Source organism: Pristiophorus japonicus, chromosome 23 (assembly GCF_044704955.1).
Source record: "Pristiophorus japonicus isolate sPriJap1 chromosome 23, sPriJap1.hap1, whole genome shotgun sequence".
In the NCBI taxonomy this organism is placed as follows: domain Eukaryota; kingdom Metazoa; phylum Chordata; class Chondrichthyes; family Pristiophoridae; genus Pristiophorus; species Pristiophorus japonicus.
Genome location: NC_091999.1, coordinates 32,320,088 through 32,345,688, shown reverse-complemented (window position 1 = coordinate 32,345,688; position 25,601 = coordinate 32,320,088).

Here is a 25,601-nt window from a genome sequence, read left to right as displayed (position 1 = left end):
TAGCCTTAAATGTATCCCCATAATACTTCATCTGACATGCATTTGCCCATTCACCGAACGTGTCCCTGTCCCCCTGCAGCCTCTTAGGTTCCTCCTCGCAGCTCGCATTGCCACCCAGCTTGGTGTCATCTGCAAACTTGGAGATATTACATTCAATTCCTTCGTCTAAATCATTAAAGTATATTGTAAATAGCTGGGGTACCAGCACTGAACCATGTTACACCCCACTAGTCACTGCTTGCCATTTTGAAAAGGACTCGTTTATTCCCACTCTTTGCTTCCTATCTGCCAACCAGTTCTCTATCCACGTCAATGCATTACCCCAATACCATGTGCCTTAATTTTGGACACTAATCTCTTGTGTTGGACGGTCAAAACCCTCTTGAAAGTCCAAATACATCACATCCACCAGTTCTCCCTTGTCCACCCTACGAGTTACATCTTCAAAAAACTCGAGAAGATTTGTCAAGCATGATTTCCATTTCATAAATCCATGCTGACTTGGATTCATCCTGTCACTGCTTTCCAAATGCGCTGCTATTACATCTTTAATAATTGATTCCAGCATTGTCCCCACAAACGTAATCAGGCTAACCGATCTATAATTATCTGTTTTCTCGCTCCTTCCTTTTTTAAAAAGTGAGGTTACATTAGCTACCCTCCAATCCATAGGAAATGAACCAGATTCAATGGAATATTGGAATATGACCACCAAGGCATCAACATTTTCGAGGGCAACTTCCTTAAATACTCTGGGATGCAGACTATCAGGCCGTGGGGATTTATCGGCCTTTAGTCCCTTCAATTTCCCTAACACCATTTCCTGAATATTAAGGATTTCCCTCAGATCCCCCTTCTTGCTCAACCCTCGGTTCCCTAGTATTTACGTGAGTTTTTTCGTGTCTTCCTTAGTACAGACAGAACCAAAGTATGTGTTCAGTTCGTCTGCCATTTCCTTGTTCCACATTATGATGTCACCTGATTCTGACTGCAAGGGACCTGCATTAGTCTTCACTAATCTTTTTCTCTTCACTAATCTACAGAAGCTTTTTCAGTCAGTTTTTATGTTCTCTGCAAGCGTTCTCTCATCCTCTATTTCACCCCTCCTAATTAAACCCTTGGTCCTCCTCTGCTGAATTCTAAATTTCTCCCAGTCATCAGGTTTGCTGTTTTTTCTGGCCAATTTAGATGCATCTTCCTTGGATTTAACCCTATCCTTAATTTCCCTTGCTAGCCACGGTAGAGCCACCTTCCCTGTTTTATTTTTACTCCAGACAGGGATGTACAATTGTTGAAGTTAATCTATGTGATAGTTAAATGTCTGCCATTGCCTATCCACCGTCAACCCTTTAAGTATCATTTTCCAGTCTATCCCAGCAAGTTCACGTCTCATACCGTCGAAGTTTCCTTTCATTAATTTCAGGACCCTAGTCTCTGAATTAACTGTGTCATTCTCCATCTTAATAAAGAATTCTACCATATTATGGTTACTCTTCTCCAAGGGGCCCGGCACGACCAGATTGCTAATTAATCCTCTCTCACTACACATCACCCAGTCAAGGATGGCCTGCTCTCCAGTTGGTTCCTCGACATGTTGGTCTAGAAAACCATCCCTTATACACTCGAGAGGATTTACTGTGATTGAAAGGCTGCATTAAAGGGAGCAGGGTGCGGCAGCGCGGTCCCGGCCTGCAAGACCATCAGCAGGCCGGGGCCATCAGAGGTAACTGCGAGCGGCGGTGGCATACCACTGCAGGAGGTCGACGGTTGTGAAGCCAGGTCGCTCATTACAGTGCGAGCAGGCACAGGATGAGGGGCCAAGGAGCTGCAAGAGATTGTAGAGGGAAGTGACCCGGGCCCAGGAGAGGCGTGAGTCTGGGGCCTAGAAGAGGCGAGTGCCCAGAGGCAGCATGGACCTGCCCACACTGCTATATGCGTGCACGCTAGGTCCGTGCAGCAGAGCTGGTCTCCAGTCGTCTGAGGTAATCATTGCCACTGGACCAAGACCTAGCTCTCTCAAGCCTGTGTGGTGGCTGGTGTGCAACGGCCATCACACGTTAAAAACATCCAACCACAGGCATCGTACACCTTCCAAAGTGTAGATCGGGATCTGGAATATTAGGTCCTTCATTGAAACACCTGTGAACTCAAACCTTTTTGGCGCAGAAGCAAGTCATCTTCGCTTCGAGGGACTGCCTATGGTGATGATACACTCCAGGAAATCCTCCTCCACAGTATTGCTACCAGTTTGGATAGCCCAATCAAATTATGGCTTAATGTCACCCATGATAACTTCTGTACCCTTATTGCACGTGTCCCTAATTTCCTGTTTGGTGCCATCCCCAAACTCCCTACGACCTTTTGATCGTCTGCACACAACTCCCACTAATGTCTTCTGCCCTTTGGTGTTTCGCAGCTGTATCCATATAGATAAAACATCATCCACGCTAATGTCCTTCCTTACTATTGCGGTAATCTCCTCTTTAACCAGTAACGCTACCCCACCTCCTTTTCCTTCCTGTCTGTCCTTCCAAAATATTGATTATCCCTGGATGTTGAATTCCCAGCCTTGGTTACCCTAGAGCCATGTCTCCATAATCCCAATTACATCATATCTGTTAACAGCTATCTGCGCAGTCAATTCATCCAACTTATTACGAATGCTTCTCGCACTGAGAATCCGAACATTCAGGTTTGTTTTTTAACAGTCTTTGTCCTTTTAGAATTATGTTGTAGTGTGCCCTTTTGTAGACCCGTTTTGATTTTTGCCCTTGATTTCTCTGCCCTCCACTCTTGCTTTTCTCCTTCCTACCTTTTGTTTCTGCCGCCTTTTTATTTCTCTCTGCCTCCCTGCACAGATTCCCATTCCCCTGCCATTTTAGTTTAAACCCTGCCCATTTAGAATCATAGATTTAGAATCATAGAATCATAGAAATTTACAGCACGGAAGGAGGCCATTTCAGCCCACCGTGTCCGTGCCGGCCGACACAGAGCTATGCAGCCTAATTCCACTCTCCAGCTCTTGGTCCGTTGCCCTGTAGCTTACGGCACTTCAAGTGCAAATCAAAGTGCTTTTTAAATGTGCTGAATATTTCTGCTTCTACCATCCTTTCAGGCAGTGAGTTCCAGACCCCCACCAGTCTCTGGGTGAAGACATTTCCCCTCAAATCCCCTCTAAACCTCCTACCTGCAGAGGGAAGGAGTTCTAGAGCTTTGGGCCTAGACAGCAGAAGGCAGGACCACCGATGGTTTCGTGATTATAATTACGGATCCTCAAGAGGGCAGAATTTGAGAAGCACAGATATATGGGGAGGGGGGTGGGCTTTTGAGGCTGAAGGATATTACTGAGATAGGGAGGGACGAGGCCACGGGGGGATTTGTAAATAAGCTGAGAATTTTGAAATTGATAAGTTGCATACCAGGGAGCCAATGTCGGTCACATGGATGATGGGAGAACAGGACTTGGTGCGAGTTAGGACACGAGCTGCAGAGTTTTGGATGAGCTCGGGTTTACTTAGTGTCGAACATGGGAGGCCAGCCAGGAGTGTGTTGGAATAGTCAAGTCGAGAGGTAACAAAGGCATGGTTGAGAGCTTCTGCAGCAGATGAGCTGTGGCAGGGGCGGAGACGGGCAATGTTACGGGGGTGGAAATAGGCGGTTTTGGTTAAGGTGCGGATATGTGCTCGGAAGCTCATTTCAGGGTGAAAGTTTGCGAACAGTCTCGTTCAGCCTCGGCCAGATGCTAGAGAGAGGGATGTAGTCGGCGACGAGTGAATGGAGTTTGTCATGGGGACAAAAGACAATGGCTTCAGTCATCCCAATATTTAATTGGAGAAATTTCTGCTCACCTGTTACTGGATGTTGTACAAGCAGTCTGACAATTTAGAGACTGTGGAGGGGTCGAGAGAAGTGGTGGTGAGATACAGCTGGGCCTCGTTAGAATCATAGAATGGTTACAGCACAGAAGGAGGCCATTCGGCCTGTCGAACCCGTGCCGGCTCTCTTCAAGAGGACTTCAGCTAGTGCCACTCACCTGCCTTTTCCCTATAGCCCGAAAAATTTATCTCCTTCAGATACATATCTAACTCCCTTTTGAAACCAGTGACTGAGTCAACGTCCACCATCCCTTCAGGCAGTGCATTCCAGATCCTAACCACTCGCTGTGTAAAAATGTTTTTCTCATGTTGCCTGTGGTTGTTTTGCCAATCACCTTAAATCTGTGTCCTCTGGTTCTCTAACATTCCACCAATGGGAACAGTTTTCCTCTAACTACTCTGTCCAGACCCCTCATGATTTTCAACACCTCTATCAAATCTTCTTTACTTTAAGGAGAAAGCCCCAGCTTCTCCAGTTTATCCACGTTACTGAAGGCCCTCATCCCTGGAATCATGATCGTACATGTTTTCTGCACCCTCTCTAGCCCTTCACATCCTTCCTAAAGTGCGGTGCCCAGAATTGGACACACTACTCTAGTTGAGGCCGAATCAATGTTTTATACATGTTCATCTTAATTTCCACACTTTTGTACTCTATACCTCTATTCATGAAGCCTAAGCTGCCGTAAGTTTTTTTAACTGCTTTCATAACCTGTCCTGCCACCTTCAACGATCTGTGCACATAAACCGTTAGATCTCTCAGATGTATTCTCGACCTGACATCTGTCATATGCGCTCTTTTTCGGCTTCACCTTATTGCCAGGCCGCTTGTGATGTTCGCGGCCTAGAGGAGTCCATGGGCCATGTATATATTCAGTGTGAGAGACTGCAGCCCCTGAATAGTAACCTGAAGGGGCTGCTCCTCAACTCTTGGTTATACTTTAGCCCCGTGCTCCTAATCTTTGGCCGCCTGGTGCTGAGGGGGGTTGGTAAGACGGAGGATCTTCTCCTGGACCTGCTCTTGGGCCTGGCTCAAACAGCAACTTGTAGGTCCGGGGTGGGCGGGGCCCAGAGGTGGGTCACTCTAGCTGCCTGCCTCTCTTCCACGGTCAAGAAAGGAGGGAGAGAGAAAACGGGTACTACAGAACAGTTAACCTGACATCAGTCCTTGGGAAAATGCTGGAATCCATTACTACAGAAGTGGTAACAGAGCTTTTAGAAAATCATGGTATGATTAGGCAGAGTCACCATGAATTTATGAAAGGTAATCGTGTTTAATACAGTTATTAATTTTTTTGAGGATGTAACTAGCAGGGTGGATGAAGGGGAACCAGTGGATGTAATGTTTTAGAATTTCCAAAAAGCATTTGATGTGCCACATAAAATGCTAGTTAAGAGCTCATGGAGTTGTGTAATATATTAATATGGTTAGAGGATTGGTTAACGGATGGAGAACAGAGAGTAGGGATAAACGGGTCATTTTCCAGTTGGGAGGCGGTGACTAGTGGGGTGCCAGCACTTTACCTGAACTATTTACAGTCTATATTAATGACCAAGTGCATTGTATACAGGATTGCTGACGATTCAAAGCCAGATGGGAAAGTACGTTGTGAGGAGGACACAAAGCGCTGCAGAGGGATATGGACAGGTTAAGTGAGTGGGCAGTAAGGTGGCAGATGGAGTATAATGTAGGGAAATGTGAGCTTATTCACTTTGTTAGCAATAATAGAAAAACAGAATATTTTGTTAATGGTGAAAAACTAATAAATGTTAGTGTTCAGAGAGATTTAGGTGTCCTCGCATAGGAAACTCAGAGAGCTGGCATGCAGTTCCAGCACGCAATTAGAAAGGCATGTTGCCCTTTATTGCCAGGTGGTTGGAGTACAAGAATTACAAAGTCTTGCTACAATTGTAAAAGGCGCTGGTGAGGCCACACCTGCAGTACTATGCACAGTTTTGGTCTCCTTAATCTGAGGGAGTGCAACGAAGGTTTGTCAGATTGATTAACGGGATGGGGGTTTCTCCTATGAGGAGAGATTGAGCAGAATAGGCCGACACTCTCTGGTGTTTATAAGAACGAGAGGTGATTCATTGAAATAGATACGATTTTGAGGGGGATTGAAAGGGTGGATGCCGAGAGGTTGTTTCCTCCAGCTGGAAAGGCTAGAACTAGGAGGCATAGTCTCAGGATAAGGGGTAGGCCATATAAGACTGAGATGAGGAGGAATGCCCTCACTCAGAGGAATGCAAATATTTGGAATTCTCTACCCGAAAGGACTGTGGGTGCTGATGTGTTGAATATAGTCAAGAGTGAAATAGGTCGAATTTTGGAATGTCGGGAAATCAAAAGATATAGAGTGAGGGCAAGAAAGTGGAGTTATGGTCAATGATCAGCCATGATCTTATTAAATGGTGGAGCAGGCTCGAGGGGCCGTATGGCCTATTCCTGTGCCAAATTCTTGTGGTTTTTTGTATTGTCAGTGCCGGATGGCCCTGGAGAGAGAGCATGCGTTGTGCACTGGTTCCTTAATGCCTTCTGCGACCAGTGGTACCTCAGGGTATGGAGGATTTCATATACACTGGAAATTACATTCAGGTTTCGTTGGGAAGGTTCCCTTTGCTTTTGCTGCTTATTTGGCTTATTCTAGTTTGATTGGAACACATGTTTGTGGGAACGAGAGAGGAAAGAATATTCCATAGGAACTAGAATTGTCTGTTTCGATTTTCTATCCTGGAATTTTGTAAACTCCTTTTACAGGGTGTTAGAAGAGGAGGATTTACAGACGAGAAATTGAAATCAATCATCATATCAAGATCTGACAGTGACTCGATTCATCAGGACCTGAATATCATCAGCCTTTGAATGAGGAAGAAGAAATGTTTGCCTGTTCTGTTCGTGGGAAAATATTTCAACATCAGTGTGACTGGAAAATCACCGAGACACGCACACACACCCGAGTGAGAATGTTCCAGTGCAATGATTGTGGAAAGAGCTTTAATCATTTATACTGCCTGAAAAATATTCCACCATTCGCAGCGGGGAGTCCTACACTCACTGGTTCCCCTCCCCTGAAGGTACTGACTCTGGCTGGCTTCAGTTCGACACTCACTGGTTCCCCTCCTCTGAAGGTACTGACTCTGACTGGGTTCAGTTCAACACTCACTGGTTCCCCTCCCTCTCCGCCCCTAAAGGTGCCGACTATGTCTCCATTCCTCTTCCCAATACTCTGTCCTTCACTATAAGCTTTCGCTCTGTAATTTTGGTGAGCGACTCTCCTCAACTAATCACCAATGTGCGTGTATTTGCAGAATTTCCATGATTCACTTCCTGTCCTGGAGTTTGCCATGGGGCCGCTTTTTTGAGCTTCGGGCTGGAACGATGCAGGAGAACCGGGAACTGGCGGCTGAGGGGTGGATAATGTTAGAGACAGACTAAAGCTCCATCTTCACTGCCCCAGCAAACACACCCAGGTAACGTACAACACAGGGTTAGATACAGAGTAAAGCTCCCTCGACACTATCCCATCAAGCACTCCCAGGGCAGGTACAGCACGGGGTTAGATACAGAGTAAAACTCCCTCGACATTACCACATCAAATACTCCCAGGGTCGGTACAGCACGTGTTAGATACGGAGTAAAGCTCCCTCTACGCTGTCCCATCAAAGACTCACAGGGCACGTACAGCATAGGCTTAGAGACAGAGTAAAAATCAATCTACATTGTCCCATCAGACATCCCAGGGCTGGTACAGCACGGCGTTAGATACAGAGATAATCTCCCACTACACTGCACCATCAAAACTCCCAGGACTCTGACAGCACCCGATTAGATACAGAGTAAAGCTCCCTCTACACTGTCCCATCAAACAATCCCATGGCAGGTACAGCACGGGTTAGATGCAGAGCAAAACTCCATCTTCACTGCCACATCAAACACTACCAGGGCAGGTACAGCACGCGTTAGATACAAAGCAAAGCTCCATATACACTGCCCCAACAAACAGTCCACGGGCAGGTACAGCACGGGGTTAGATACTGACACCAATCCCCTACTGTCGATATCAACCAACCCCACAGTCACTGAAACCAATCTCCTCCTGTCTGATATAAACCAACCTCACAGTCACTGACATCAACCCCCTTCCTTCTGATATAAACCAACTCCAAAGTCACTGACACCAATCCCCTCCTGTCTGATATAAACCAACCCCACATTTACTGACACCAATCCCCTCCTGTCTGATATAAACCCACCCCACAGTCACTGACACCAATCCCCTCCTGTCTGATATAAACCAACCCCACAGTCAGTGACACCAATACCCTCCTGTCTGATATCAACCAACCGCACAGTGACTGACACCAATCCCCTCCTGTCTGATATAAACCAACCCCACAGTCACTGACACCAATCTCCTCCTGTCTGATATAAACCAACCCCACAGTCACTGACACCAATCCCCTCCTGTCTGATATAAACCAGCTCTACGGTCAATGACACGAATCCCCTCCTGTCTGAAATGAACCAGCCCCACACTCACTGACACCAATCGCCTCCTTCCTCACATAAACCAACCCCACAGCCCCAGAAGGATTAAACTCAGCCGGTTACTTGGATTCGACTTGTCACCAGAGCACGGAGTGCAACAGCATATAGCGGCATTTGTGAGTTTGGTAAGTGGGTGAGATTTAAGGGTTATAATCTTGAAACCATTTGAACGTTGGAATAAATTGTTATTCGCAAGTAGCAGTTTAATTTAAAAGTGAAAAGTTAGATCTTTCAGGTTTAGGCAGAGAAAACCAAGGTAACTCTCCAGTAGGAGGCAAGTAGCAGCTAGTTAAAATCAGTTCTGTAAACGACTGATCAGTAGTGAGTCATCTGACCTAGATACAGTTTAAAAAGAGGCAGTTCGTGCAGAGCACGGAGTGCAGCAGCATAGAGTGGCATTTGTGAATTTGGTAAGTGGGTGAGTTCGGGCAAGTTGGGGTGGCTGGTGCTGTTTCCTCTTGTTTTTTCTACCAGTGCTGACACTAGAGCAGCTGATAAGGAGTGCGAGGGTATGAGATGGAGGCCCAGAGACCAGCCCAACCAGCTGCAGACAAAGATAGAGGGGTGCCAAATTGAGAGGTGACGTCACAGCCAAGCTGGTAAATGTTTGGCTGTTCGACTGGTAAGTATAACTCTCTTTTAGACTGACGTTTAGATTGGTTTAATTGGCAGCGAACTACTAAGTAGCTGTTTGGTGTTTCAGTAAATTTTAGTATGTAAATTAATTTAAGGGTTAAGTCATGGCAGGAGAGCTCGGACCCGTGTCATGCTCCTCCTGTGCTATGCGGGAAATCAGGGACACTTCCCGTGTCCCTGACTACTATGTGTGCAGGAAGTGTGTCCAGCTGCAGCTCCTGACAGACCACATGACGGCATTGGAGCTGCGGATGGACTCACTCTGGAGCATGCGCGATGCTGAGAATGTTGTGGATAGCACATTTAGTGAGTTGGTCACACCGCAGGTTAGGGTTAGGATAGATAGTGAATGGGTGACCAACAGACAAGGAAAGAGCAGGACTTTAGTGCTGCTGCTGTCATCTCCCTCCAAAACAGATATACCGTGTTGGATACTGTTGGGGAAGAAGACTTACCAGGGCAAGGCACCAGCAGCCAGGTTCATGGCACCGTGGGTGGCTCTGCTGCACAGAAATAATGGAAAAAGAGTTGGAGAGCTAAAGTGATAGCGGACTCTATTGTAAGGGGAATAGATAGTAGTTTCTGCGGCCGCAACCGAGACTCCAGGATGGTATGTTGCCTCCTTGATGCAAGGGTCAAGGATGTCTCAGAGCGGCTGCAATGCATTCTGGAGAGGGAGAGTGAACAGCCAGTTGTCGTGGTATATGTAGGTACCAACGATATCGGTAAGAAGCGGGAAGAGTTCCTACAAGCTGAATTTAGGGAGCTCGGAGTTAAATTAAAAAGTAGGACCTCAAAGTTAGGAATCTCTGGATTGCTACCAGTGCCACGTGCTAATCAGAGTAGAGGGAGCAAGATAGTTAGAATAAATACGTGGCTTGAGCAGTGGTGCAAATGGGAGGGATTCAAATTCCTGGGACATTGGAACCAGTTCTGGGGGATGTGGGACCTGTACAAAAGGGACAGTCTGCACTTGGACCGGACTGGAACTGGTGTCCTAGAGGTAACATTTGCTAATGCAGTTCGGGAGTGTTTAAGCGAATATGGAAGGGGGATGGGAACCTATGCAGCGAGACAGGGCGAAGTAATATGGAGCCAGAAACAGACGGTAGAAAGGTAAAAAGCAATAGTGGAAGGCCGAGTAAACAAAGGCAAGAAGCAAAAAGGGCCACACTGCATCATAATTCTAAAAGGACAAAGGGTGTTAAAAAAAACATGCCTAAAGGCTTTGTGTCTTACTGCAAGGAGTATCCGTAGTAAGGTGGATGAATTAACTGTGCAAATAGATGTTAACAAAAATGATGTGATTGGGATTACGGAGACGTGGCTCCTGGATGATCAGGGCTGGGAACTCAACATCCAAGGGTATTCAACATTCAGGAAGGATAGAATAAAAGGAAAAGGAGGTGGGTAGCATTGCTGGTCAAAGAGGAGATTAATGCAATAGTTAGGAATGACATTAGCTTGGATGATGTGGAATCTATATGGGTCGAGCTGCAGAACACCAATGGGGAAAAAAACGTTAGTGGGAATTGTGTACAGACCTCCAAACAGTAGCAGTGATGTTGGGGAGGGCATCAAACTGGAAATTAGAGGTGCATGCAATAAAGGTGCAGCAGTTATCATGGGTGACTTTAATATGCATATAGATTGGGCTAACCAAACTGGAAGCAATACGGTGGAGGAGGATTTCCTGGAGCGCATAAGGGATGATTTTCTTGACCAATATGTCGAGGAACCAACTAGGGGGGAGGCCATCTTCGACTGGGTGTTGTGTAACGAGAGAGGATTAATTAGCAATCTCGTTGTGCGATGCCCTTTGAGGAAGAGTGACCATAATATGGTGGAATTCTACATTAGGATGGAGAACGAAACAGTTAATTCAGAGACCATGGTCCAGAACTTAATGTAGGGTAACTTTGAAGGTATGAGGCGTTAATTGGCCATGATAGATTGGCGAATGATACTAACGGGGTTGACTGTCGATGGGCAATGGCAGACATTTAGAGACAGCATGGATGAACTACAACAATTGTACATCTCTGTCTGGCGTAAAAATAAAAAAGGGAAGATGGCTCACCCGTGGCTATCAAGGGAAATCAGGGATATTATTAAAGTCAATGAGGTGGCATATAAATTGGCCAGAAATAGCAGCGAACCCAGGGACTGGGAGAAATTTAGAACTCAGCAGAGGAGGACAAAGGGTTTGATTAGAGCAGGGAAAATAGAGTATGAGAGGAAGCTTGCAGCAAACATTAAGACGGACTGCAAAAGCTTCGATAGATATGTAAAGAGAAAATGGTTACTAAAGCAAATGTTGGTCCCCTGCAGTCAGAATCAGGGGTAGTCATAACGGTGAACAAAGAAATGGCAGACCAATTGACCAAGAACTTTGGTTCGATATTCACTGAGGAGGACACAACCTTCCGGATATAAAAGAGGTCAGAGGGTCTAGCAAGGAGCAGGAACTGGGGGAAATCCTTATTAGTCGGGAAATTGTGTTGGGGAAATTGATGGGATTGAAGGCCGATAAATCCCCAAAGCCTGATGGACTGCATCCCAGAGTACTTAAAGAGGTGGCTTTGGAAATAGCGGATGCATTGACAGTCATTTTCCAACATTCCATGCACTCTGGATCAGTTCCTATGGAGTGGAGGGTAGCCAATACAATCCCACTTTTTAAAAAAGGATGGAGAGAGAATATAGCGAATTATAGACCAGTCAGCCTGACATCGGTAGTGGTTAAATGATGGAATCAATTATTAAGGATATCATAGCAGCGCATTTGGAAAGAGGTGACATGATACTTCCAAGTCAGCATGGATTTGTGAAAGGGAAATCATGCTTGGCAAATCTTCTGGAATTTTTTGAGGATGTTTCCAGTAGAGTCGACAAAGGAGAACCAGTTGATGTTGTGTATTTGGACTTTCAAAAAGCTTTCGACAAGTTCCCACAAAAGAGATTAATGTGCAAAGTTAAAGCACATGGGATTGGGGATAGTGTGCTGACGTGGATTGAGAACTGGTTGGCAGACAGGAAGCAAAGTGTAGGAGAAATGGGTACTTTTCAGAACGGCAGGCAGTGATTAGTGGGGTACCGCAAGGTTCTATGCTGGGGCCCCAGCTGTTTGCATTGTATATTAATGATTTAGACGAGGGGATTAAATGTAGTATCTCCAAATTTGCGGATGACACTAAGTTGGGTGGCAGTGTGAGCTGTGAGGAGGATGCTATGAGGCTGCAGAATGACTTTAATAGGTTAGGTGAGTTGGCAAATGCATGGCAGATGAAGTATAATGTGGATAAATGTGAGGTTATTCACTTTGGTGGTAAAAATAGAGAGACAGACTATTATCTGAATGGTGACAGATTCGGAAAAGGGGAGGTGCAACGAGACTTGGGTGTCATGGTACATCAATCATTGAAGATTGGCATGCAGGTACAGCAGGCGATTGAGAAAGCAAACGGCATGTTGGCCTTCATAACGAAGGAATTTGAGTACAGGGGCAGGGATGTGTTACTACAGTTGTACAGGGCGTTGGTGAGGCCACACCTGGAGTACTGTGTACAGTTTGGTCTCCTAACTTGAGGAAGGACATTTTTGCTATTGAGGGAGTGCAGCGAAGGTTCGCCGGACTGATTCCCGGGATGGCGGGACTGAAATATCAAGAAAGACTGGATCAACTGGGCTAGTATTCACTGGAGTTCAGAAGAATGAGAGGGCATCTCATAGAAACGTTTAAAATTCTGACGGATTTAGACAGGTTGGATGCAGGAAGAATGTTCCCAATGTTGGGGAAGTCCAGAACCAGGGGTCACCGTCTAAGGATAAGGGGTAAGCCATTTAGGACCGAGATGAGAAGAAACTTCTTCACCAGAGCGTAGTGAACCTGTGGATTTCTCTACCACAGAAAGTTGTTGAGGCCAATTCAATAAATATACTCAAAGAGTGGTTCGAAGTAGTTCTTACTACTAGGCGGATCAAGGGGTAAAGCGAGAAAGCAGGAATGGGGTACTGAAGTTGCATGTTCAGCCATGAACTCATTAAATGGCGGTGCAGGCTCGAAGGGTCGAATGGCCTAATCCTGCACCTATTTTCTGTGTTTCTATGTTTCTATTCCCGTGCCGAGGAGATTGCTGCCCCAGACAGAGGGGCAACATTTGGGACATTGATTCTTCACCAGTTCCCATTTCCCTTCTTTCTGGTGGATAATTTAGGGGCCGCTATGTGTAATGCATAAGTCAGTAAGCATTGTCAGCAAGGATTAATCAGCACTTTCTAATTGGAGATGTGCATCAGTGAAATCTTTCAGACACTGAATTGTAGATTTTGTACCAAAGCTCAATTTAGGATTGAAGGAAAAGTTTATTAATTTTATTGTAAACTCTTTTCTGAAGAGAGTTCTGAGGAACGGTCATCAAACTGAAGCGTTAACTCTGTTTCTCTCCAAAGTTGCTGCCTGACCCGTTGTGATTATCAGCATTTTCTGTTTTTATTTCAGATTCCTGGACAGAACAGTTCAGGATGTGACATTCCAGGATTCTCACAGACAGAACACACAAATATTTCTCCTTCCACATTCACAAGCCGATTATATTCAGGTCCTGATTAATCGAGTGAATCTATCAGATCTTGACGCGATGTTTGGTTCGAGTTCCCTGTCTACAAATCCTCTCCTACTGATACCCTGTAAAACGAGTTTACAAAATACATCAGTGTTAGGACAGGATAGAAATTCAGAACAGACAATTCTCTTTTCTATGGAACATTCTTTCCTCTCTTGTTCCCCCAAACCTGTAAATCCCCATCCCACACACTCTCCTTCCTCTTTGTGCTGAAATCCAAACCCATCGCACCATCTCCGACATTTCTTTCCTGCACTTCCAGTTTTCTCCCTCCCTCTGCTCTGGTTGGTTTCAGTTCTTCACCCGCTGTGAGCAGAGTGAGAAAAAAATCAATGAGTCAATGAATTTATCTCCGAGTCACTGCGACACTAAACCCCGCCCACGCTTTGTTCCAGTACCAAGATGGCCGCACTGCAAGGGGAACCATTCGCTCTTTCCTGCACCAAGATGGCTGTCCGTAACGGGTCTGTCACCAATAAAAAGCCTCACGGGCGCCGTCGGTTGGAACATAGACCGAGCCGCTGGTTCACTTTCAGGCCTTGAGGCTGTTCTCCAACTTTATAAATCATGTGGCGCGGCCTACCCGCAGTTTATTAATCACCCGCTCCCACCCGCCCGCACTATTTTGCTTGTGTTTTATTGCCCGCGTTGCTTAAGATCCAATTCTAGAAACATAGAATGAGCAATTCAGATCTCATTGAAAGCTAAGTTATTCTGAGGGGGATTGACAGGTTGGATGCTGAGAGGTTGTTTCCCCTGGCTGGAGAGTCTACATCTAGAGGGCATAGTTTCAGGATAAGGGCTGGGCCATTGAAGACAGAGAAGAGGATGCATGTCATCACTCAGAGCGTTGTGAATCTTTGAAATTCTCAATCCAAAGACCTGTGGATGTTGAGTTGTTGAGTATATTCAAGGCTGAGGTAGATAGATGTTTGGACTGCAGGATAATGAAGGGATATGGGGATAATGCAGCAAAGTGGAGTTGAGGTAGATGATCAACCATGATCTTATTGAATGGCGGAACAGGATCGAGAGGCCGTATGGCCTACTCCTATTCCTAATTCTTATGTTCTTATATAACTTCACACATTCCCATTAAAGCCTCCTCAGAATTGAGAACACTAATTGTGTCCTTTGTCGCTTAACTCCTCCTGATCTCTTGGCCCTCTTGTGGTTTGCTCTGAGAAACTCCTCTGGGTGAACGTCACTGGGAGAATGTAAGTTGTTGTGTGTGGATTTAAATAAACATGTTCAAAAAACTCTGGCGCCTGCAGTAGATGTTTTGATCAGCAAGAGGCGACAGTCAGCTTATTGAAAAAGGAATCATGCAGAGGCTGCTTTTGCTGAGCAGATACGTCACTGTCTGCATGTTCAGAACAAGTTATGTAATTGTTATCAATCAATAATTACAATTACTCAGAATTCTGCTCAGTCCAATTTTAAGAGAGCATGCATCCTTATAATTAATCTGATAGAACAATAGAGATTGAATTAATTTCAAACCAGACTTTGGGACGTATGTCAAGGCCGTGAAACTGGTGCAGAAAAGATTTACTAGCATTCTCCCGGGAATGAGGTATTTCATTTTGCAGCGAAAGGGAAACTGAAATTGAGCAGAGAAGGTTAAAGGATGATTTAATAAAGGTGATTAAAATGATGTACGGTTGTGACAGAATCATCGAGGTTTACGACACAGAGGGAGGTCTTTGTGCCCATCATGTCCGTGCCGGCCGAAATACAGCGATCCGGCCTAATCACACGTTCCATTGGTCCATAGCTCTGTATGTTCAGGCACCTCAAGTGCATATGCAGGTACTTTTTCAATGAGATGAGAATTTCTGCCTGTACCTCCCTTTCAGGCAATTAGTTCCAGACCCTCACCACCCTCTGGATGAAAAGGAATTCTCCTCCATCCCCTCTCATCCTTCCAGCAATTACTTTACATCTATTTTTCCAGGTTATTGACCACTCTGCTCAGGGAATTAGTTCCTTCCTAGCAACTCTATCCAAGCACCTTATACTAGAAAAATAGAAACGTAGAAATTCTAGCACAGAAGGAGGCCAATTCGGCCCATCGTGTCCACGCCGATCGACAAAGAACGACACAGGCCTTGGTCAGCAGCACAAAATTTACATATAAACCTATGAACAATGACAGAAAGGCAAAGAGCACCGAGCCCAACCAGTCCGCTCCACACAACTGCGACACCCCTTATACTGAAACAATCTACACTCCACCCCAACCGGAACCATGTGATCTCAAAACCAGAGGCAAAAACCAGATAAAAACCCAGGCCAATTTAGGAAGAATAGATCTGGGAAAATTACTCTCTGACCCATCCAAGTGATCGAAATTATTCTGAGAGATCATCTTGGCCGATTTCTGTTCCCTGCAGTACATATCTGCTCCGTCCAACAAAAGGTCATCAAGTCTACTCCCAGCTATCAGCTCTCGGTCTGTAACCCTGCAGATTACGACACTTTAAATGCCCATCCAACCATCTCTTAAAAGTGGAGAGGTTTTCTGCATCCGCCACTGTTCCAGGCATAGAGTTCCCGATCCACAGAAATCTCTGTGTAAAGATGCACCCCTCTCAAATCCCCTCTAAACATTCCACCAACCATCTTAAAAGTATGCCTCCTCGTAATAGATTGCTCCACAAATGGAAATAGGCCCTTACTATCCACTATATCCAGGCCCCTCAATATTTTGTACACTTCAATGCAGTCTCCACTCAACCTCCTCTGTTCCAATGAGAACAAACCCAGCCTATCCAATCTGTCCTCATAACTAAGATTCTCCATTTCAGGCAGCAACATCGTAAATCTCACCTGCACCCTCTCCAGTGAAATCAGAAATTACGTTCTTCCTATAACATAGCTACCAGAACTGCACGTAGTACTCCAGCTGTGGCCTAACCAAAGTAGTATACACTTTAAGCATAACCTCCCTGCTCTTATATTCTATGCCTTGGCCAATAAAGCAAGCATTCCGTATGCCTTATTGACCACCTTATCCACCTGGCCTGCTACTTTCAGGCATCTGTGGACAAGCACTCCAAGGTCCCTTTGTTCATCTACACTATTAAGTGGTCTACCGCTTAATGTTTATATCCTTTCTTTATTAGCTCACCCAAAGTGCATCAGCTGACGCCTCTCTGAATTAAATTCCATTTGCCACTGCTCTGCCCACCTGACCAGTAGATTGATATTCTCCTGCAGCAGATGACTTTCCTGTTCATTATCAACTTGACAGCCAATTTTAGTGTCGTCTGCAAAATTCTTAATCACACACCTTATATTCAAATCAAAATCGTTGATATTGTAGTGTATGGGGAAAGAGTCAATCTGAACACTGTGAGCTCAAAGTAAAGTACGAACTTAGTCTTTCATTGCAGGTCACCAGAGTGGCTCTCCAACGCGTGAAGTCTCATTAAATACCTGTGCTGCCAAGGGATTATGAGACCCCTTGGGACTCCGGGTAATGAGCCCTTTGGTGGCTGTACCGTGTAAATCCAAGTCCACAAATATAACAACACTCCCGCCCAAAGTCAATAGGGTAACTATTTACAATGTGAGTCGATCTGGGTCCCTTCTTACCTTGGTTGATCGTCTCGGTCCGAAAGCTGGTGTTGATGAATCATTTGTTGGGCCCTCGCTGAGCTCTGTGCAGCTGGCCTTGCTGGGCTGCCTCGTGTGTTGGGCTCTGCAGGGCTGGTGTGGGTGATGGGTTCTGCTTCGTGGTCAACCGTGGTGTCGGCCGTCACTGGTGTGTATGTTGGGGGATCTAAAAAAGTAGGGTCCAATGTGGGTTGCTCAGGGTAGTCCGTGAATGTGAGATTGAATTGGTCCAAGTGTTTCCGTTTAATGAGACCATTTGTAAGTTGAACCTGAAACACACTGCTCCCCTCTTTGGCCACGACAGTTCCGGGAAGCCACTTGGGACCTTGTTCATAATTTAGTATAAATACAGGATCATTGACTTCAACACATTTGCGCTATCATTGTATGTACTTTGTTGAAACCGCCTGCTATTTACCTGTTCATGTAGATCAGTGTGAACAAACGAGAGCCTTGTCTTAAGTGCTCTTTTGATGAGCAGTTCAGCAGATGCAATCCCAGTGAGTGAGTGGAGTCTCGTGCAGTCGCTAAGCAGGACTCGGGATAGGCGAGTCTGCAGTTAGCCTTCAGTTACCCTCTTCAAGCCTTGCTTGATGTTTGCACTGCTTTCTCTGCATGAACGTTGGACGCTGGTTTAAACTGGGCAGATGTGACATGTTTGATCCCGTTACGGGTCTTGAATTCTATGAACTCAGCACTGGTAAAACATGGCCCGTTGTCATTCACCAGAACATCGGGTAAGCCGTGATTGGCAAACATGGCCCGCAGGCTTTCAGTGGTGGCAGCGGACGTGCTAGCCAACATTATCTCACATTCAATCCTCTTGGAGTATGCATCTACAACCACAGGGAACATTTTAACCAAGAACTGGCCTGCATAGTCGACCTGTACCCTAGACCATAAACTCAGCAGCGCCTCCCTGGGTACATTGCTTAACTGCGAACATGTATTACATCTGTGAACGCAGGACTCTAAATCCACATCGATACCGGGCCACCACATGTGCGATCTGGCTGTCGCTTTCATCATTATGATGCCTGGGTGGGTACTGTGAAGGTCATTGATGAAGGTGTCTCTGCCCTTCTTGGGGACCACTACTCGATTGCCCCACAGAAGGCAGTCTGCCTTTATATACATTTCATCTCTGCGCCGCTGGAACCGCATTATCTCTTCCTGCATTTCCACTGGGTCACTGGACCAGCACCCATGAAGCACGCAGCTTTTGACTGGAGATAATAAGAGGTCCTGGCTTGTCCAAGTTTTGATCTTCTGGGCAGAGACGGGCGATTGCTCACTCTCAAATGCTTCCATTACCATTGTTGGATCTGCGGGCTGCAACATTTACACCCCCGTGGTGGGCAACTGCAGCCTACTGAGAGCATCAGCGCAGCTTTCCTTGCCTGGACTGTGGCGAATAGCGTAATTGTATGCTGACAACGTGAGCGCCCATCTCTGGATGCGCGCCAATGCGTTGGTATTTATCCCATTACTCTCGAGAAACAGGGACATAAGTTCGAATTTTAGCCCAACCAGGTTTTGCTGCATTTTTTTAACCCCATGGACACACGCTAACGCTTCTTTTTCAATCATGCTGTAGCCTCTCTCGGCCTTAGACAGACGCCTGGATGCATAAGCAACCAATTGCGGTTTCCCAAAATCATTAGCTTGTTGCAATACACACCCGATACACACATGCCAGTACCAAACGCTTACATGGATCATACAACACGAGCAATTTGTTTGAGCATAATAATTTTCTCGCTTTTACAAAGGCATTTTCTTGGCTTTTGCCCCAAACCCATTCGCCTCCTTTTCGTAGGAAGACATGTCGTGGTCCTAGCAGGGTGATGAGACCCGGTAAGAAGTTATCAAAGTAGTCTAAGAGTCGCAGAAACGACCGCAGCTCCGTCACGTTCTGTGGCTTCAGTGCGTTCTCGATGGCGCTCACTTCATGCGTTTTAACCTGAGCCCCACACGGTTGAGTTGACTAAGAACCTCCTCCAGGTTCTGCAGGTGCTCGACTGTGTTCCGACCTGTGAGCAAGATTTCGTCCTGGAAGACCACGGTGTGCGGGACCGACTACAGTAACTTTCCATGTTTCTCTGGAATATCGCCGCCACTGATCGAATTCCAAATGGACATTTGTTATAAACAAAAATACATTTGTGCATGTTGATGCAGGTGAGGGCCTTTGCTGATTCCTCCAGTTCCTGCGTCATGTGGGCTTAAGTCAGATCCAGCTTCGTGAAGGTCTTTCCTCCCGCCAGCGTTGCAAAGAGGTCGTCGGCTTTTGGTATTGGTATTGGTCCTGCAGGGAGAATCGATTGATAGTTACTTTGTAATCACCATAGATTCTGACGATGCCATCCACCTTGAGGACTGGGACAATAGGACTGGCCCACTCACTGAACTCGATCGGTGAAATGATGCCCTCTCTTTGTGGCCGGTCAAGCTCGATCTCTCCCCTTTCTCTCATCATGTACAGTATTTCTCTCGACTTCTGATGGATGGGTCACGCCCCCAGAATTAGGTGCATCTGCATTTTTGCTCCTTGTAGTTTTCCGATGCCTGGTTCAAACAGCGAAGGAAATTTGTTTAAGACCTGGGCACAGGAAGTGTCGTCAGCGGGTGATAGCGCTCGGATGTCAAACCAGTTCCAGCGTATCTTTCCAAACCAGCTCCTGCTGAGCAGCGTGGGACCATCGCCCGATACCACCCAGAGTGGTAGCTTGTGAACCGCTCAATCATAAGAGACCTTTACGGTACCACTGCCGATTACAGGAATCAGTTTGTTTGTGGAAGTTCTTAGTTTCGTGCGAATTGGAGTTAAGACTGGCCTTGAGGCCTTGTTGCACCACAATCTTTCAAAAGTATTTTTGCCCATAATGGACTGGCTTGCGCCCATGTCCAGCTCCATTGACACCGGGAGTCCATTGAGTTCAACATTCAGCGTTATCGGGGGGACAATTCGTGGTGAATGTGTGTACCGCATATACCTCTGCCTCCTCTATCTGAAGCTCTGTTTCTTCATGATCCTCCTCTGTAACGTGATGGTTTGCAGGTTTAGAAGGCTTAGCAGCTCGCCTGCACACTCGTTAGAGGTGTCCCAATTTTCCACAGCCCTTGTAAACGTATCCTTTGAATCGGCATGAATGGAAACGATGATCACCCCCGCAGTGCCAACAAGGTGTTATTGGCCTTGCATTCATCACGCTTGATGGGTGACTCGGAGACATCGGCCGACGTGTAGCTGCAGGAATGTGTGACCTGTCCTGTACGTTCCGATTCGATAAAAACATCACTTTGTTCATAGTACTTGTAGCAGCACTTGTGTGCTGAGCGATTTGCTTAGTTTTGTCACTGGTGGCGATGAACTCATAGGCTATCGCTATGACCTTACTCAAGGTTGGGGTCTCTACACTCAAAAGTTTGCCAAGTAAGGTTTCGTGGCAAATGCCAAGTAGGAAAAAGTCTCTGAGCATATGCTCCAAATGTCCTTCAAATTCGCAATGTCTTGCAAGGCGTCTTAGCTCGGCGAGATGAATCGCTATTCCTGGCCTTCAGATCTTTTGTAGGTGTAGAACTTGTACGTCGCCATCAGAATGCTTTCTTTCAGGTTCAAATGCTCTCAGACCAGTGTGCACAAATCGTCACATGATTTCTCCGTTGGTTTCGATGCAGCGAGCAGATTCTTCATGAGGCCATACGTTGGTGCCCCATAGAGGGTGAAGATGATCGCCCTTCGTTTGGCAGCGTTCTCATCCCCATCTAGCTCGTTGGCCACGAATAATTGGTCGAGTCGCTCCGCAAAAGTCTCCCAATCATCTCCCTGCGAAAATATCTCCAGGATGCACACTGTTCCCTGCATCTTTGGGTTCGCTAACTGTATCTCATCGCCAGTTGTAGTGTATGGAGAAAGAGTCAGATTGAAAACTGTGAGCTCAAAGTAAAGTGTGACCTTAGTCTTTTATTGCAGAGTGCCTCACCAACCTGTGAAGCCTTCATAAATACTTGTGCTTCCAAGGGATGATGGGATGCCTTGCGACTCCGGGGAATGAGCCCTCTGGTTGCTGTACAGAGTAAATACAAGTCCACATATATCACAGATATGTACCACAAAAAGCAAGGGACCCAGTACTGAGCACGGCGGAAACCTACTGGAAATATCCTTCCAGTCAAAAAAAATACATCAATCATTACCCTTTGCTTCATACCTCCTAGCCAATTTTGGATACAACTTGCCATTTTTCCCTGGCTGCCGTGGGCTTTCAACTTCATGACCTGTCTACCACGTGGAAACTGATTGCATTTTTTGTGGAGGTAACCAAGAGGGTCAATCTTCCCTGAAGAAATCCGTGCTGACTGTCCCTAATTAATCCTTGCCTTTCCAAATGAAGATTCATCCTGTCGTTTAAGACTTTTTCCAATAATTTTCGCACCACAATAATCTTGTACACGTCAATTAAATCTCCCCTCAGCCTCTTCTGTTCCAAAGGAAACAACTCCAGCCTGTCCAATCTTTCCTCGTGGCAAAAATTCTCCAGTCCTGGCAACATCCTCTTCAATCTCCTCTGTACCCTCTCTAGTGCAATCACATATTTCCTGTAATGTGGTGACCAGAACTGCACACTGTGGCCGAACGAGTGTTTTATACTGTTAATGCCGAACCTCGCTGCTCTTATATTCTATGCCATGACTAATAAAGGCACGTATTCAGTATTCCTTTTTAAAACACCTTATCTATCTGGCCTGCACACTTCAGCGATCTGTGGACCTGTACTCCAAGGTCCTGGAGTACTGGGGCAGTTTGGGTCTCCTTATCTAAGGAAGAATATACTTGCCTTGGTGGTGGTGAAACTGAGGTTCACTAGATTGAATCCTGGATGATGAGAGATTGTATAGAATGGGCACTGCTCTTTGCAGTTTAAAAGAATGAGTGGTGTGCTCATTGAAAGATACAGGATTCCGAATGGGATTGACAGGTTAGATGTTGAGAGGTTGTTTCCCCTGGCTGGAGAGTCTACATCTAGAAGGCATAGTTTCAGGATAAGTGGTGGGCCATTTAAGACAGAGAAGAGGATGAATGCTATCACGCAGAGCGTTGTGAGTCTTTGAAATTCTCAATCTAAAGCACTGTGGATGTTGAGTCGTTGAGTATATTCAAGGCTGAGATAGATAGATATTTGGACTGTAGGAGAATCAAGTGATATGGAGATAATTCAGCAAGGTGGAGTTCAGGTTGATGATCAGCCATGATCTGATTGAATGGTGGAGCAGGCTCGTGGGGCCGTATGGCCTAATCCTGCTCCTAAATCTTATGTTCCATATAACTTCACACCTTCCCATGAAAACCTCCTCAGAATTGATAATACGAATTGTGTCCTTTCCCCCTTAACTCCCCCATATCTCTTGGCCCTCTTGTGTTTAGCTGTGAGAAACTCCTCTGGATGAACTTCACTGGGAAAATGCAAGTTATTGTGCGTGGAATTAAATAATCATGTTTAAAAAAACTCTGGCGCCAGCAGTAGATGTTTATCATCAGCAGATGGCGAAGGTGAGCTTATTGAAACATTATTCATGCAGAGGCTGCTGCTGCTGACCAGATAACTCACTATCTGCATTGTTATAACAAGTTGTATAATTGTTATCAAACAATAATTACTAATACTGATATTATTGCTCGTCCAATTTTAAGAGAGCATGCATATTTAGAATGAATCTGGCGGAACAATAGAGATGGAATTAATTTCAATCCAGACTTTGGGAAGTATGTCAAGGCCTTAAGATGGTGCATAAGAGGTTAATTGGAAATCTGACATGAATGAGGTATTTCAGTTAAGCAGAGACTAGGGAAACTGGGATTGATCAGGGAAGGTTAAAGGATGATATAATAGAGGTGATTAAAATGATGAAAGGTTGTGACAGAATCATAGATGTTTACAACACAGAGGGTGGCAATTGTGCCCATCGTGTCTCTGCCTCCCGAGAAACAGCCATTCGGCCTAATGTACTTTCCAGCTCTTGGTCCATAGCCCTGTAGGATACGGCACCTCAAGTGCATATCCAGGTATTTTTCAATGAGATGAGGGTTTCTGCCTCTACCTCCCTTCAGGCAGTGAGTTCCAGACTCCTGCCACCTTCTGGATGAAAAGTATTTCTCCTCGATCCCCTCGAATCCTCTACTAATTACTTTACATCTATTCTCCCTGGTTATTGAGCATTCTGCTGAGCGAAATAGCTCCTTCCTATCCACTCGATCTAGGCCCTCTATAATCTTGTACACGTCAATTAAATCTCCTCTCAGCCTGCTCTGTTCCAAAGAAAACAACTCCAGACTATCTAATCTTTCCCCATATGTAACATTCTCCAGTCCAGGCAACATCCTCGTTCATGTCCTCTATACCCTCTCTAGTGCAATCACATATTTCCTGTAATGTGGTGACCAGAACTGAATGCAGTACTCTCACTGTGGCCTTATTAGTGTTTTATAGATTTAATGCATAAACTCTCTGCTCTTATATTCTATGCTACGACTAATAAAGGCCCGTATTTCATCTACCTTTTTAACGACCTTATCTACCTGCCCTGCTACCTTCAGAGATCTTTGGACCTGCACTCCAGACTCCTGGAGCATTGGGCCGTTTGTGTCTCCTTAACTAAGGAAGGATATACTTGCCTTGCTGGTCGTGCAACGGAGGTTCACTAGATTGAATCCTGGGATGAGAGATATGTTTTATGATGAGAGATTGTATAGAATGGGCCTGTGCTCTCTGCAGTGTAGAAGAATGAGAGATGCTCCCATTGAAAGATACAATATTCTGAAACGTTTTGACAGGGTAGATGCGAAGAAATTGTTTCCCCAAGGCCGGGGAGTCTAGAACAAGAGGGCATCGTTTCGGGTTGGCCATTTAAGACAGAGAAGAGGATGAATTCCATCACTCAGAGCGTTGTGAATCTTTGAAATTCTCAATCCAAAGGATTATGGATGCTGAGTCGTTGAGCTAATTCAAGGCTGAGATAGATAGATTTTTGGACTGTAGGAGAATCAAGAGATATGGGGATAATGCAGCAAAGTGGAGTTGAGGTCGATGATAAACCATGATCTTATTGAATGGCGGAGCAGGCTCGAGGGGCCCTATGGCCGACTCCTGTTCCAAATTCTTATGTTCGTATATAACTTCACACCTTTCCATGAAAACCTCATGAGAATTGATAACACGAATTGCGTCCTTTCTCCCTTAACTCCCCCTCATCTCTTGGCCCTCTTGTGGTTTGCTCTGAGAAACTCCTCTGGGCGAACGTCACTGGGAAAATGCAAGTTATTGTATGTGGAATTAAATAAACATGTTTAAAAAACTCTGGCCCCTGCAGTAGTTGTACATGTTCAGCAGGTGGCGAGAATGAGCTTATTGAAACAGGAATCATGCAGAGGCTGCTGTTGCTGAGCAGACAAGTCACCAGCTGCATTGTCAGAACAAATTATATCGTCTTTATCAATTAATAATTACTAATACTCAGATTACTGCTCTGTCCAATTTTAAGAGAGAAAGAATCCTTATAATTAATCTAATGGAACAATAGAGATTGAATTAATTTCAGTCCCGACTTTGGGAAATATGTCACGGCCTTGAAGACGGTGCAGAACAGATTAAACATAGAAACATAGAAAATAGGTGCAGGAGAAGGCCTTTCGGCCCTTCGACCCTGCACAACCATTCAATAAGATCATGGCTGATCGTTCACCTCAGTACCCCTTTCCTGCTTTCTCTCCATACCTCTTGATCCCCTTAGCCGTAAGGGTCATATCTAACCCCCTCTTGAATATATCCAATGAACTGGCATCAGCAACTCTCTGTGGCAGGAATTCCACAGGTTAACAACTCTCTGAGTGAATAAATTTCTCCTCATATCAGTCCTAAATGGTCTACCGCTTATCCTAAGACTGTGTCCCCTGGTTCTGGACTTCCCCAACCTCGGGAACATTCTACCCGCAGCTAACCTGTCCCATCCCTTCAGAATTGGGGCAACTTCATGCCCTAAAATCACTTCAGAGGAGCGTTATCAAACAAATTGTGACACCGAGTCACAGAATGAGATATTGGGATAGGTGATCAAAAGCTTGATCAAAGAGTAGGTTTTACGGAGCTTCTTAAAGAAGGGAAGACAGGTGGAGAGTGTTCGGGAGGGAATTCCAGAGGTTAGGGCCTTGGCAGCTGAAGGCATGGCGATGGTGGGGTTATTAAAATCAGGGATGCTCAACAGTCAAGTATTGGAGGAGCGCGGAGCTCTCGGAAG